At 36.9% G+C, this 16,454-nt stretch overlaps 1 non-coding gene across 1 annotated transcript; it reads right to left on the bottom strand.

Moving 5' to 3' along the window:
* Nucleotides 1–14,120: 14,120 nt before the first annotated feature.
* On the bottom strand, nucleotides 14,121–14,227 carry LOC145096428 (small nucleolar RNA R71). The gene has a single exon (XR_013703838.1). It is a non-coding gene; the product is annotated as a small nucleolar RNA R71 (small nucleolar RNA).
* Between the last annotated feature and the right edge of the window lie 2,227 nt (nucleotides 14,228–16,454).

The following is a 16,454-nucleotide window of genomic DNA, read 5'->3' as shown; positions in this document are numbered from 1 at the left end:
TCTTGCGCTCGGATCTTGCCTCAAAAGACCAAAAAAGCAACGGAAGATCGAGAGAAAAAGGGAGAAGGGTGATCAAATATGATGCAAGAAGATGGAAGTTCCATCGGAGGGGAAAAGAGGGTTGGGAGGTCTAGTTCCTTATGTTTGATGACTAGATACTATAAATGGAAATCCTCGTCTGGGCCAGGGGGCTACCTTTTAGTACTATCTGGCTGGTGTTTCAGTCTTCTCTACGAAATATTTGTTCCAATTCCCTATGCAAAATTTTCATTTACGTTATTGTTTTTTTTTTCATTAGATTCTTAAAAGATTATTTGGTGAATCTTTTTAATTAAAAATGTTTAATAGTCATGATTTTCAAACTTTTTATGAGGAAATAGCCAAAAAAAAAATAATAATAAGGAAAATAACCCAAATAGTCACAATTTGCGGTAGATGATCATTTGTTGATGCCATCAATAAAGTTTTTCTTTTTTTTTCTTAGACCATACGGTATGATATGGGGCATTTTTGGTCGTGTTAACACAATTAACACGACCCCTCTTCTTGTTAAGAGTGTGTTATGTTATATCTAATGGTAACGAAAACGAGATAAAATATTTATTTTCATTGGCTATTCCTTCATCCTCCAATCAATTTTTTTTCTTTTTCCTTCTCTCTCCTCTTAACACCATGTTATAACATGAAAACACCACCCCTATTTCTTCTTATAACATGTTGAAAAGTGAGGTGACAATATTTGACTTCATAACACCGTTGCCCATACCCAATACTTTTAATACTCAAAACGACGTTTTGAGAGTTGATGACTACGAAAACCTCTATTACGGATTTTTGTTGTTTTTTCTTATGAAAATCCGTTTTAATTTCTCCTAACAATAGTAAAAAAATGACCTACGTACACACAATAAAAGTGTAACCATATGTATATAGTGATATTTTATTTTCTCACTGAAAGTGTGACGGAAGGTGATGTCATCATATTGATCTTATGGTCACTTTAAAATGTAGTGTCCGTATTATAAGATAACATGTGGCCGTATTATAAAAGTGTGGCAAATGGATAGGGAATTTTGTTCCTAAAATCAATCATTTTATCCAATATTGTGGCGTTAAACCGTCAGTAGACATATTTAATTAGTAATTGTAGTGATCGTATTTCACCAACTCGCAACATGCATGTTGTTTTAGTGTGGTTTTTTTCTAATATATTGTCACACGGTTTAAAGTTTATTAAAAATATTAGGTATCTTTTGCAAACATGTAATTACGGTGAGTATGACCATATTCACTAAATGGCCACATGTAATTAATTTCATAAGTGGCGGTTTGCTAATAATTAGTCACAAAAATAATCGAATTTGGTGATTATTGTCTATCGTATAGAGACACACAATTAAGTGAAACACAATCATAAGTATTATAAAGACACACATTTTATGAAAATTAAGGACTATTGGGATATCGTATAAAGATTATTAGGTATCTTTTAAAAACATGTAACTACGGTGAACATGATCATGTTTGCTAAATGGTCACATGTAATTAATTTTATAAGTGACGATTTGCTTATAATTAGTCACAAAAACAATCAATTATGATATTTATTTGTCACATTAATTTTTTTATGTTGTTACCGTTTAACTTATCATCACAAAAAATTTAGAAAAAACATGATTTTAAAACAATTGTAGACGATGATTACTTTAGATTATGGCTATTGTTAACCATTTAGCCACATGTCAAAAATAATGTAAAGTCGTCATTGTATAATTTTAGAGATATTGAAAAACTATAAAACATGATCAAATTTATATTAAAGCCACAATAATTCAGTTTTTATTATTACTTTTTCTATATTGTAGGCAAATAAATAGAATATAAATTAAAGTATCCAAAACCCAACAATATGAAATAATATCAAAATTCAGAATTCGATATTATTAATAATTGAGATCCAAATTCATACATTAAATTCGTAATTAAAATACCAAAAAAAATTTGTACTAATTGCAAATATTAAGATATGGTAAATAAAGCAAAAACGTCATAAACTAAAAACTAGACATAACTAAGCATTCATCTTGTTGGTATTGTTCATTGTCTTCATGAGAATGACATCAGATGATATATAAGTTGGTTTCTGTTTCTTTGAGTTTTAAAGTTCAATGTCTAGAAGTGATATCATATATTTTGTACCTATACCAACAACATTGAAATAAAAAATTAGTACATTAAAAACTTAGTAGAGTAATTTATGAAGCAGAAAAAAGTGTAATGCACAAAGAAGTTAACATAAACAAACCTTTGAATCAGCTTTCACAAGGTATTTTCACCATGGAACAAAACTTTTATATGTCTGCTCAATTGTTTTGAATTCTGCAGTTTCATGGGGTAGAAATGAATCTTTTTTACCAATTCAGCAATGGACACTTTATAGCAATCATCTTATAGAGGAGCTCCAAGAATGAATTGTCTTTCTGATGATAAGTGAACGGTATCACGAACAACGATGTTCCTATTATCCGGATATCATAGACTACAATTGATTGGCTATAATGATATGTAATATTAGAATCAGAAAAAAAATAAAGAAATGTATATTCTGCATGTAAAAAACATTGACCTGGTGTAGGGGATTTTTTGGTGAAACTGTTGATATCTCAAGATTGATAGTGGAAATCTTAGACTCAACAACTTTTCTGATGCCTTTTTTATTTGCCTAATATAAATATTTAAGACATATATGTAAAATTATATTTTAATATAAAAGAGAATTTAAAAGGAATGAAAACTATAGAGTAAGTACCTACTGGTATTGCGGATTTCAGGGAAGACAATGGTGTATCAGGAGTTATATTCGCAGATTTAGTTTGAATAGTTTTCTTGGTGTTTTTTCCAATTACCTTATAAATAAGTTAAAGTCTCAAATGAAAAAAATAGAAATTAGCACAAAAAATATAACAATGATAAAAACACAAATGCAAAAGGACTTGAATACTTGTGTCCTTCTATAATGTTGTTTTTGGCCAATCATAATAATTATCTCAAAATGAGATTTCACTCTCTACAAGCATTAAAATAATTGTCTTGCACTTCCATGAATCACATTTATGTATCAACATTCAAAACCCAACAATTTACCTCAATCATACATACATACAGCTTTAAACTTCAAACACAACAACTGTATTAACATAGAAAAATATATTATATATAGAAAAAAAATGAATATTGCCTCTGAATGTTAAGTAAAGTAGAGGGATAAGGCTGACATTTCCCTGAATCTTCACCACTATCAACCCCATACTATCATTTGTAGCAATGTGCTCTTACCTCAATCTATAGCAAATTAGATTCAATTGCTTTCCTATAGGCCTCAAGTACACTAGGTGGAACTGTATAAAAGAGGTTCTCCTGAATTACATGAAAACATGGTTCTGATGAAACTAGTTAAACAATAAGGTATTATTGTGGGCATAGTTTCTCAATATAGAGCATTGTGTTTGTGTAGCAATAGTATATAGTACGAAAAACTGAAAAACATAGTGAAATGTTATGTAATAGTAATTGCAACGTGATGTGTAAAGGTACCAAGTTTTAGTATGATTTCCTTGGTGAATTGGTGTCAAACAAGTATGAAGCCAGACAGATAGAGAAATGGTAAAAATAAGGATGCGTACCTGTTGGGAAAGAGATGGTCAAGAATACCAGGTACGAGGTAGATCAACGACTACACGACTACTGGAGATGGCGGTATAGGGCACAGAACAATGTCAATAATGGTCGCCTAGATCATTCGTGTAGTAGAAAACGCATAGAGATGGTCAAGAATACTATGGTGGCGTAGGGCAACGGTGACACAAGTGACAACCGAAGACGGTGGCGTGGGACATGGATCGATTGTCGATAGTAGACGTTTGGATCGATGGTGTAATGGAGAATGCAGAGGTGATTGGAATTTCCGATATCCCTCATTCCCTAAGGGTTTCAACATTGAAGTTAATCGATATTAGGTTTAAAGAGGAAGGAATAACTAAATCTAAATTTTTTCGGGTAGAGGGAATCAGAAACTTTTGGAATGGAAGAACCAGGGAATAAATCAAAAATGAAATTTTAATATTTCAATAAAAATTGCAAATAAATGATTTTATATTTTTTTATTTTTCTATTTTTTTGAAAGGTAACTTCCATAACTAGGGTTTCCGGACCGGTTTTAATTTTTTCATAAAATTGAGAATAATTTTTTTCATTGATAATATTATCCATTGTTTTTATTATTTAAAAGAGAATATATATGTTTTTATTTCTATCATGAAATTAAAATCAAATATATAATTATTTTGTTATAAGTTTTTTATCCATACGTATGTGTGTAAGTGTAAACCAGTCTATTTGAGGCCAAGCCATATCCATAAGCCATAAGCTCTAATTTATAATCCCTGAGACATAAGACCTAAATCCTAAGAATAAGCCATAAACCCTACTCCATAAGCCTTAATCCTTAAGCTGTAAGTCATAAGCCATAAGCCATAAGCTATAAGCCATAAGGACTAAGGACTAATGACTAAGCTAACTATAATTCATAAGCTCTACACCTTAAGCTTCAAGCAATATGACTTTAGCCATAAGCTATAATCCCTAATTTATAAGCCTTAAACGATAACCCATAAGGATTATGGTTTGTGGCTTAAGAATTATGGCTTATGACTTAAGATTTATGGTTTATAGTTTATGGCTTAAGAATTGTATTTTTTGGATTATGGCTTGAGACGTATGGATTATGGCTTATGATATAAGTCATAATCCATAAGCCATATGCATTAAACTTTAAGCCCTAATCCATAAACTATAAGCCACAAGCCTTAACTCCTAAGCTATAAGCCGTCAAACATATATCATAAGATATTTCATATGAAATAGGCATGAAGCCCCAAGTCATATGACATAATCCATAAGCCTTAAGCCTTATGCCCTTCTCTCTTACTCATAGGCCATACGACTAAGACCTAAGCATAAGCCTAAGTCATGACCCTTGAGCCATAAGCTATATGTCATACACCACCTATCCATACCTACAAACCCACACATACACCATACCCTATTACAAATCGATATATCCAACTACCCTACCCAAACCCAACTTTACATACATGTATACCCCCACTAATACCCATACACAATCTTCCCATATCTGCCAAAGCACGCCCACCTACACCTATACCCAACACCTACCTTATACAGCCCACCTCCACACATGCCACCACAACCAACCACCTTCACCTACAAACCCACACCAACACCCTACCATACCCCACTCTAACCTATCCCAAATCCCTATATCCACCCACCTCAGCCCCACTCATGTTGGCGGTGGGTAGTTATAGTGGGTTATAGGTTGTGGTGATGGGTGGTTGGTAGGGATGGTGGGTGGATAGTGGTTAGTGGTGGTTAGAGGTTTGTGGGTGGTGGGTGGAAGCGGATGGTTGTTGGTGGTGGTGATGGTGTGTGATGGTGGTGAGGGTGACGGTGTGGTGATGAGTGGTAGGTAGTGATGGCGGTTGGCGGTGGGTGGTTATGGTTGGTGGCTGGTGATTTGTTGGTGGTGGGTTTTTTAATTGTTTTTAACTATTTTTTTATTTATATGATATTATTTATTAGTTTTTGATTTAATTACAAAAATGTCACCTGACAAATGTAACATCCCGTTTATTGAGTAAATGAGAAGAAAAAGATTTATAAATGAATAATAATCCTAGAATAAATAATATTTATCAGGGTGATGGTGTTGGGGAGCTAATTGATATAATTTTTGGAGTTTAGGGTTAAAAGAGTAAGTTATGGATTTAAATTGAGAAGGGTTACAGAAGTCAGGGTGTGTATGGTAAGTTTTGGACCTGATTTGAAAGGAGTCTATAGAATCAGGGGTTAAAGGGTAACTTTTGGAATTGCATTGAAAATAAATTAGTGGGGAGGGACCAAAAGTGTTTAATTTGCATCATAGTTTGGGAGGAACACGGGTTAATCCCGTATTCTTGTTTTCCTTTTGTTCGGATGGGATTAGGAACCCTAGCGCTACACTATTGCATATCGGCCGCCACCATGCCTTCGAAGCACATTCAGCCATCGCGAGTGAGTCCTTAGCCGCCACCCATCATCTCCATCGCTATTCCAATCAGGCGATGTGCTGCCTGCTGCCACATTTTGTGCGCCGCCTCATACTGCTGCCGAGAAAGGGACGTGAAGCCGGAGGGAAACCGCTGAGGGCCGTGATCCACGACGTGTACATCGTGCGTGAGCTGGGAGCCATCGTAATTGCTCAGTAAGTCCAACCGCAAGATGTTTCCTCTTCCTTTCACCATTTGTTGCGTATATGGCGTTTTGACCGCCGACGGTGGTCGCTAGTGGCCAAGGGTCGCCACTGCTATGACATTAATTGTCGTCTGCCACCTGTGAGGCTGATTTGGTTATGTTTGTGTGCTCAAATCGCATCTGTGAGCATGTTTATGTGTTTGCATAATTAAAAATCAAAGAGACCGCCACCGCTACCACTTCAAGGTGGTGGCTGCCACCCATTTCGTTTCTCTGCCACCATTGGCTGCCACCAGTCATCGTGGGTGGTGGTTGTGGGTGTGTGTATTCTATATGGGAGGTCATTTATGCACTTTTTGGACAGGAACCATCACCACCGCCATTAGAAATGGTGGTTGCCGCCAGCTCGCCGCCAACTCGCCGCCATGACGACCACTACCTGGGGTGGTAATGGGTGGTGCTTGGCATAGTGAACCCTAATTGGCCCAAATGCTTGATCTGGGCTTGATGGATGGCTATTGGGCTAAAAATCCTCATTTTTTGGCTTGTTGGATTGGGCCTATTCGGACCCGCATTTGGACCAGTGACTGAAGATATAACTCATGACAATTCTATTATATAATGTCTTAGTGGAATGACGGGCTTAATGGGTTAAGTCCTTAATGGGATAAGTCCTTAATGGGTCAAGTGAAAAACACTTAGCCCTAATCGTCATTTTATGTGAAAACCCTAATTTTTCTTGGGCCTTGTATTGGGCTTTCCTATTGGGGTTGGTGTTTGGGCCATTGATGGGCCATCCAAGAGCAGTCATGTAAACTAGAATAATTAGAAGGGCTTTAGGGTAAGGACTATATGAGGGTTTGGGCCCAATTTGGAAAATTGGGCCATGATTGGGCCTTTGTGGGCCTAATGGACTTGAGATATTATGGACCGGATTGGTGGACTATATTTAGACCTAATAATGTTAAGGTTGTTCTTAGAACCTAATGGGGTTATTTGTGGGTTTGACTTAGTGATAGAAGCTAGAGTGTAGCAGCAACATGTATAGGATATGTTCACCATTCGAGGTGAGTCTTCTCACTATACTTATCTGTGTTGTAAGTTGTGTGTGACCTGAGGGTCTTGTTCTTGTTGATGAACAGAGGGTCTTGTTTGCACTATTGACCGGAGGGTCTTAGTATATTATTGACCAGAGGGTCTCAGTACATATAGACCGGAGGGTCTTAGTAAACTATCGACCGGAGGGTCTTATTTGTTTATTATGTGTTATGTGTTATCGTGCATACTGTCTCTGTGACTTATAATGTTATGGTAATATGTGTATATATTGATCTTATGTGTTTATTTGAGTACTGCAATGTGACAACCATCAAATTCTGGTCAAGTCAAAGTCAAATAAAGTCAACAAGTCAAACCGGTCAGCTCAATTAACCCTTGTGTACTAGGGCTTACGTTAGGTAATCACTATACAACTCGCTATTCTAATGAGAAGTCATCAATTGAAAAGTTCGTATATCTAGATTTCATTAACCTAAAACTATGGTAAGTAACGAACCAAACCAATAAAACAATGTTGCATACCCATCGGGAGTGTGTAGGACCCTTAAACATGGCTTAACGGGGTTTACGGACCTTGCATTGCGAAGCCGGACACTCACAAATGTCACACACGAAACCTCTCTTAATCGTTTTCACTCTATCTCTCTCTATTTAAAATCTCTCCCAAATCTCTCCAAGTATGTGAAATCTCTCCCAAATCTCTCCAAGTATGTGAAATCTCTCCAAGTATGTGAAATTTCTCCCAAATCTCTCTAAGTATGAGAAATCTCTCCAAGTATGTGAAATCTCTCTCAAAAGTTCCTTTAACTTTTTATAGTCTTTCGGGCCATCCCGACCCTTAACCGGGTCAAAAACCGCTTAAAACGGGGTAAAAACGGGCAAAATAGCCTTAAGGACCCGAAACCCACTCTCTAGGGGTGAACCCTCTTAGAACCGAAGGTCCCTATAGGAACCGAACTGCTGAAGAACCAAACCATGCACCAGGGACCGAACCGAGCTCTAGCCTTCGGACCGAACCCTCCTTCTCGGGCCCGAACCTCGGACCAACCGAACCCGAAGCCTTCGCTTCCTACCTTCGCCTTCGGGCTATTTCGCTTCTTACTATTTCGCTCCATCTCACCTTCGGTCCATGTCCAGAAGGGACCGAACCTTCGGCCCAATCCGAGCAACTTCGCATAAATGCATTTTTCGCCCGGTGTTCGACTACTTTCACGTTTTAAGCTGGTTTTTCATCATTTTAGCATGGGATTTTCACCCAAACTCGTATTTTGGTATATAAGACCCTAAATAAATATATTTTAATCATTTTTGGAGGAAAATCTTTGCCTAAGAATAAAATATAGTGGGTGGGATATTTAAGGTGGAGTGTTGACTTTGCTTTAAAGTTATAACACAAGCAACCCCCATACCCACTCCAAGTCACTATTCATGATTTAAGTCACCAATCCCATCACCCCTAGTCTACTACTTGTCCCCTCACACCCTTTTCCAACATGATAACTTGGTCAAAGGCTTGAAACTCTCATCTCCCCTTACATTTCTCTCATTCTTACACAAATATCGTCACATTTGTTGTTAGATCTCCGAATCTTCAAGCATCTCCCAAGTATTCTCGAGTTGAACACTTCTTTTCTCCATCATCCATCTACTGAAATCACTCAAGGTGAGTTCATACCCCTAACTTTTCATGTTTTCTTAAGTTTAAAGTGTGTGTGTGTGTGTGGGGGGGGGGGGGAATACAAGTTAAAACACCAAGAACACAACTAAACTTTTCCAACAGCTTTCATCAATAAAGTTTAACTCCATTCACGGACTGTTTTGGTCAACTTAAACATTCTAGTTTTCAAAACCATATTAGATGCAAATAGTTCAGGTTTATACCTTTAAAATGACTACTTGCACATCTCCATACGATTTTTCTACGATTTATGGTGATTTTTACAAAACAGCCTATCATTTTAAGAACAAATCCGGACCAGTCTGTGAATATGGATATTTTAACACAAGTTAAAGACTTCTAAAAATCATAATAAAAATTATGGATAAACTAGACACATTTTATGAACTCTCAGAATTTACGAATTTAGTTTTCGACTCCGTATGATTTTTCTAAAATAGTGCAGAAAGGTTAAAAACTAGTTAACAACTTATAACTTTCATAACACTTTGTATTATGTTGAGCAAAGTGTATAACAAAAGTACTAAATATTGAATGTGTTTTCTTGTTAGTTTATCATGATAAACTGAAATTTAGTCATTCATGATAAGTTCCTTCATTCATTTAGAACACATATAACAAGCTATAATAATAATAGTTTATGGATTTATAACACTAATGTATTTTTCATAAAAGAGTTCTTTTACATCACAAACGTTTTGGATAAACTATAATAGGTATAGTTTCTGTATCATTTACATTTCAAACTTATTTATCAAAGGTTTTCAGTTCAGTTCACGTAAATCTGTTAATGAATAAATTTGTGAGTCATTCCCTTCATGTTACCTTCATGGTAACAAAGTCAGAAGTCCTGTAAATTATAACCAGAGTCTCATGTAGGGAGAGCGTGATAGTTGTGTATAGATCTATATTGGGTCTGACAAACTTGCACCTGAACTGCTTGCAACAGCTAGACCGGCAGGTCTGAGGTGACAAGTGTCATTTAACGGTGACGCCTAAAGAACGTCGTATTATGAGGACATCTGAGTCTAGCATGGTTATAATAGCTCACATGTGGTATTAACAACTCATAAGATTTACGGGTTCTACTTTTAAATTAGCGATTTATGTCGATTTAACTCACAGGAATTACTTTAAGTATGGAAAAATACTTGTACACTTTCATATCAAAAAGGGTTTTACGTCGATTTAAAATCACTTTTATATCTTTAAGTATGGAAAATACTTGTTTACCTTCGGTCCTGGGATTTAGGACTACCTAACTCTTATAAGGAAAATATTGGATTTTCTTTGGAAACACATTTCTGTTAAAACTACATTCATCTAGAATTGTTAGGCTTCGGCTATAATTGCTAAGTGTATATGTTAGAGTTATATAAGAATCTATTCATAATCGACTTAGAATTGGTGGGCCCGCCTTTCTTCCTGTTCCTTGTTTGGTTGTGGACCTAGGGCAGAACCATTATATTCGACGGTTTATTTAATTTAAATCTTATATAACTTATATACATTGAGTGATTATAGAAGGAATCTACGGGTCTTTCTAGGGTTCATTATCGCTTAACATAGAAACATTCATTTCGCACTTGATAAAGAAAATATTGGATTTTCTGGAAACATACATTGTCGTTTTTACAAAGAAAACGGTTTCATTCTCAAACAAAACTCTTATGAACTCACCAACTTAATTGTTGAAACTTTTTCAAAACTACTTGTATTCTCAGGAAATCAGTGAAACAGGAAAACCAACAGCATTTTGAGGATGGGACGATAAATCGTCAAACAGTTCATTTTGTCATCATAATGTAATTGATTTTGAAACATGCAAACTTACTATGATGTAACTTATTCAATTATATTTATAATGGTTGTGTTTACTTTGACCACTATTATACTCGTTGTTGTGATACTATACATGAAGTCCTCCACCCCCGGACGTTTCCGCCATCCTTGGTTTAGGGGTGTGACATGCGATGTCCTGCATTATGTCCATGTGAATTATGTTGTATATTTATTATGAGCTTATAGAGTTAGGACCGGAGGGTCCACAGAGTTAGGACCAGAGGGTCCACAGAGTTAGGACCGTAGGGTCCATTACAGTTGTGGGACTGGAGGGTCCCACTGAGACACATTGACCGGAAGGTCTTACAGAGTTATAGCCTTGAGTGGCTAATGTGTATTTGTGGTATTTTGGGGAACTCGCTAAGCTTTGTGCTTACCGTGTTATGTGTTATATGTTTCAGGTACTTCTTAGGATCACGGGAAGACGTCGGCTTGATTATACACACGAGATAAAGAGTTATCTTTTTTAGGATCATGGATTATTAATCAAACAATTATGGAACTATGTTTTGTTAAATTGATAATTGGGATTTTTGTGAACAGCATTATGAGAATTTTTGTAATTTAGAAATGAAAATTTTATTCGAAAATTTACGGTGTTACAAGTTGGTATCAAAGCCTTGGTTTGAGGGATTCGGGTACACCTTCGGGTATATCTGGACTTAAACTGAGGATTTGAGAAAATTTTTCAAAAGAAATGATTTTTCTAAATCGATCAAGAGTTTCTAAGAGAAAAACGAGAAGAGCAGTGTGTACAATCAGCCAGAGCCCGAATGATGATTTCCTAAAATATCCTTACTTATGGTGTTATGAGCTATTATTGAGATATTATTGATGCATGCCAGAGATAGGCTAGGTATTTCATATTTTAGGACTAGAGTGGCTTGATTTGTGATGCCTGATATGTGCATATTTAGTTCATATTAAGTGTAGATTTTTATTCATTTATTAGCTAAATTATTGCATTTCATGGACAAAAGGTAATTAAAAGTGTTTGAATTATGTTTTTAGTCCAAAAGTGAAGCTCGGAAGCAAAAGGAAGCAGGAGAAGCAGTTGAGAGTTCGAGAATGGAACAAAGAAGAAAAACACTAAAAATAACACCTACTCGGCGAGTAGGGTCAACTACTCGGCGAGTCCACACGAATATTCGAGAAGATAAACACTCGGAAACCCAGAGACTTATCGCATACGGGGACTGAGAGATGGACTCGACGAGTCGATTCGTATATATAAAGATAACTTCTCAGAACGATGGAGAGGAATTCTGGAACGATTCAGAAGAGTTTAGCTGCAATTAAAGAGTCAGAAAAACCCTAGAAGAAGAAGTTATAAGCTAGAATTCAATTCCGAAGGAGATTTGAGGCAAATTTCATCATTCTACTTAATCTTTTGTTTTTCATTATGGTTAAACAATTAGAATCTATTTGTTTGCTGTTATTTACTTCAATCATGAGCTAAAACTCTTGAACTTCTGTTTGGGGATACAAAATTGATACTATGGTTTGATTATTGGTAGGATTAATGCTATGTTGGTGATTTTTGTTATTTTAGCTTGCTAAAGAACCTTATGTGTGAATGATAATTAATTTTCTGTTAATAGGAAGGTAATTGACCAGCATGAACATCTATTAATTATCAACCTCATATGCTATGTGATCACTTTGTTATATGTCTGGGATTAATGAACATGAAACTAGAGTTAATAAGAAAATTAAGTAAATTCATGTGTGAGCTTGTGTGATGACCATCAACAAGATGTTAATTAAAAGACTAAATTAGTTAACTATTGCAAGTCTAAATTAACCTGAATAAATAAGCTAGTGAATTTAATTAAATTAGACAACTGGCCACTGTTTAAGTTAGTTTATTTGCTAAGGATTAGTGTAGTGAATGAGAATCTAATCACTTGAATCGGTAACCAACAAAAGAGTTAATCCATTGCACTATTACCTTGAAATCAACCATAGGATCAATTGAGTTGAACTAAACAGAAGTTCCTTTCCATTATTGAGTCTAGTTAATTCTTTGTTTTTCTAAGTTTAGATTAAGTAATAGTTAGTAAGTTTTCTAGTCTTGTAAACTAAAGAAAACCCCATACTTATTAATTAATTTAGATAGAATTAGTTTTTAGTTTTAATTTGCCGTTCCCTGTGTTCGATACCCTACTTATTTAACTATACCACAATTGATAGGTCCACTACCTTTGTGTGTTATTTTATAATTAAAAGTAGGTTTAAAACTAAGTGAGTTTGCACACATCAAGTTTTTGGCGCCGTTGCCGGGGAACGGTTCTAAAATTAACGTTATATTCTAATTTAATCGATCCTTTGTGTGGGATTTATCTTACACAAAGTTACTTAAAAGGTAATTCAGTAAGTAGTATAAGTTTTAATAAAAATCTGTTTTTAAAGTTACTAGAAATTTTTTTCTATTTTTTCCTTGATCTCGCCGAGTGCACTCGTGCCGACTCGGCGAGTATATCGCTGTTACAGTTTTAATTTTTATTTTATTTTTGTTCTTTTTACGCGTTTTTTTTGTTTTGTTTACAGTTGTTTCATGACCCGAGGATCTGATACACCTATGGTCCCTCCTCTTGAAGACCCGGAATCCGGACTAAGGAGGAGCAAAGGCAAAACTGTTGTAGAATCCGCTTCTTCAAAGAACTCGCCACTCAAATACCTCAAGTCTGTCTTCAGCAAGAAGAGGAGCAGCAAATCAGGAGCATCCAGTGCCTCTTTGACGATCGGAGACCCAATTCAAGAAGACACCGAGTACGAGACCGAGGAAGAAGAAGAACCCACATACGAGCACGAATCCGAGTTTGAAGACGATTTAGCTATCACTATGGCTAATATCGATGAAGTCCCCATGGGGGAATGGAAGAAGAGGATGCGCGATGACACCGGCCCGGGACTTGTGCAGCCCGTAATTCCCGCAACCGCTACATTCGAACTAAAAGGCCATATTCTCGCACAACTCAAGGAGATTCCTTTTTATGGGAAGGATCACGAAGACGCCTACAAGCACTTGGACGAAGTGAATAATGTGGCTGACTACTTCAATGTGCCGAATGTTCCACGCGAGACCCATCTTCTTCGCATGCTCCCAGTCACGTTCAAAGGTGCTGCAAAGGATTGGTTAAAGTCACTTCCTCCCGGATCGGTCACCACATGGGCCAAGATGAAAGAAGAGTTCATAGACCAGTTTTGCCCACCCTCCAAAATAGCCAAGCTAAAGAAAGCCATTGCCAACTTCGAGCAACAAACTGGAGAATCACTTTATGAAGCTTGGGAAAGGTACAAGAGCCTGCTTAGAAATTGCCCACACCATGACCTCAATAGCCAACAAGAGGTCTCCATTTTCTATGATGGAGTCAACGTCACCACAAGGCAATTGCTTGATTCACAAGGCCCGCTCACGAAGAAGGCACCCCCGGTAATCAAGGAGCTAATTGAAGAATTCTCTAAGCATTCTAGAGAATATCACAATCCAAGAAATGAAGTAAGTTGGGGGGTAGTGAACTCGGCAAATGATAGCATGGCGGCGGTGATAGCTAAGCTCGATAGTCTAGACAGAAGAATGACAAAAATGGATCAAACAATCCATGCTATTCGGGTGGGATGTGAGAATTGTAGAGGGCCCCATCTCACAAAGGACTGTGATTTGGATGAAAATGGAAATAAGAAGGCTCAAGTGTTCTACTCAATTGGCGATAGATACGACGAGAATTGGCGGAAACCGAAGAAGGAATGGCTCCTCTACGAAGAATACAAGAAGGCTAAGGAGGAGAAATACAAGCAGAAGGAGAGGGGATTTTATCAAAAGGAAGAACCGGTAATGGAAAAGAAAGCAGATTTAGAAGAATTGTTCACTAGATTCATAGCCAATATGCATAGAGGATCTCCAATAGGAAGACAAAAAAGGCAGAAGAGTCGGCTCCAGCTAAGCACGACCAGACTCGCCGAGTCCCTCTAGTGGACTCGACGAGTCCATGTGTAAATGACAAAACTGTCATTCCCCTAAAGCCATATAATCCCCCTTTGCCATTCCCAATCAAAGCCATGCCAATGGAAAAAGTTGAAGCTTATAGAGCTTTTATAGAGCATGTTAAAGCCCTACAAGTCAATATGCCATTTGTAGAAACAATGCTCAAAACACCCAAGTACTTCAACTTACTAAAAGGTCTCTTTGCTGATAGGAAGGATTTAGCTGAAGTAGCAGAAATAATATTGAGTGAGCTACCCGAAAAGAAGGGCGATCCGGGGAGTATCATAATTCCGTGCCAATTTGGAAATACATTTGTCACTCAAGCGTTGACCGACTTGGGTGCAAGCATCAATCTGATGCCTTTCTCTTTCTTTAAGAAGCTGAATTTACCGGAGCCAAGGCCGGTAAACATGAAGATCCATTTGGCAGACAAAACAACAATTCATCCACGAGGCGTTTGTGAGGATCTTCTCATTAAAGTCGACAAGTTCATATTTCCAGTACACTTTGTGGTGCTTGATATGGAAGAAGACCCCGAAATTCCGATTATTTTGGGGAGGTCATTTTTAAACACCGCATGTGCTTTAATTGATGTATGTGAGTCTACACTAACGTTGAGGGTAGGTGACGAGTCCATAATATTTAGAGCTTTACCAGAAGTCAAGCAAGAAGAGAAAGGAGAAGAAGAGATCTCATTTATCGATTTAGATGATGAGATACTACAAAAAGAACTTGCACTTTTGCAAGAAGAAGATCCAACCAAGTTTTTTCTACCTTCTGGAGAGGATGGAGATGTTAACAAGGACTTAGAGGAGATAGAAAGGCTACTGGAAGGAGCTGATTTGGAAAAAACAGTAGAATTGGTGAAATACGATACGACTCGCCGAGTCACTTTCCTGGACTCGACGAGTCCAGTCGAAATTGCCAACAACTTGGACGACTTAGATCTGCTTGTTGCTAGTTCTCTGCATATGCTAGACTTGGATATTTTTCCTCATTCTTTAGAAGAACAAACAGCAGAAGGAGAAATGGATACGGAAGTTCAACATGTCCATATAGCATGTCTTGATGCAATTCCGCTTGAAGAGGAGGTAATGGCAGAAAAAGAGGAGAAGGCAAATGATAGGAGATTTGATGCTGGTCAACCTTTCATTACCAAACCTAGAGCACGAACTTTCACAAACTTTGAATTAATTAAGTTTAAGGAAAAGGAGGTGCAAGAGAAGGTGAAAAAGAGTGGGGTGAAGAAGAAAAAGACGAGAAGGGAAGCCCAAGCAGCTGAGGATGATGCTGTAAAGAAGAAAAGGGAGGAATTAAAACAGGCTTACAAAAAGAAGATTCACGCTTACAAGACAAAGTATAAACCACAAAATATTAGGCGTACATTCCCGATGATGGAAGATGACGAGACGTAGATGGGAAGGAGTCCAACTAACGACTCCTTAAAAAGAAGCGCTTGGCGGGAGGCAACCCATTATCTAGAATTTGCTTTCTTTTATCTTTTTAGTTTTGTTTGAATTTTTTTTTTCGTTTTTAGAATTTTAATCTTCCAATTCGACAAACATGTCTGCTTGA

Source organism: Lactuca serriola, chromosome 3 (genome assembly GCF_051521515.1).
Source record: "Lactuca serriola cultivar US96UC23 chromosome 3, Lser_US96UC23_V15, whole genome shotgun sequence".
Lineage (NCBI taxonomy): Eukaryota > Viridiplantae > Streptophyta > Magnoliopsida > Asterales > Asteraceae > Lactuca > Lactuca serriola.
Note: the sequence above shows the minus strand (reverse complement) of the source record. Positions and strands in the feature narration are given on the sequence as shown.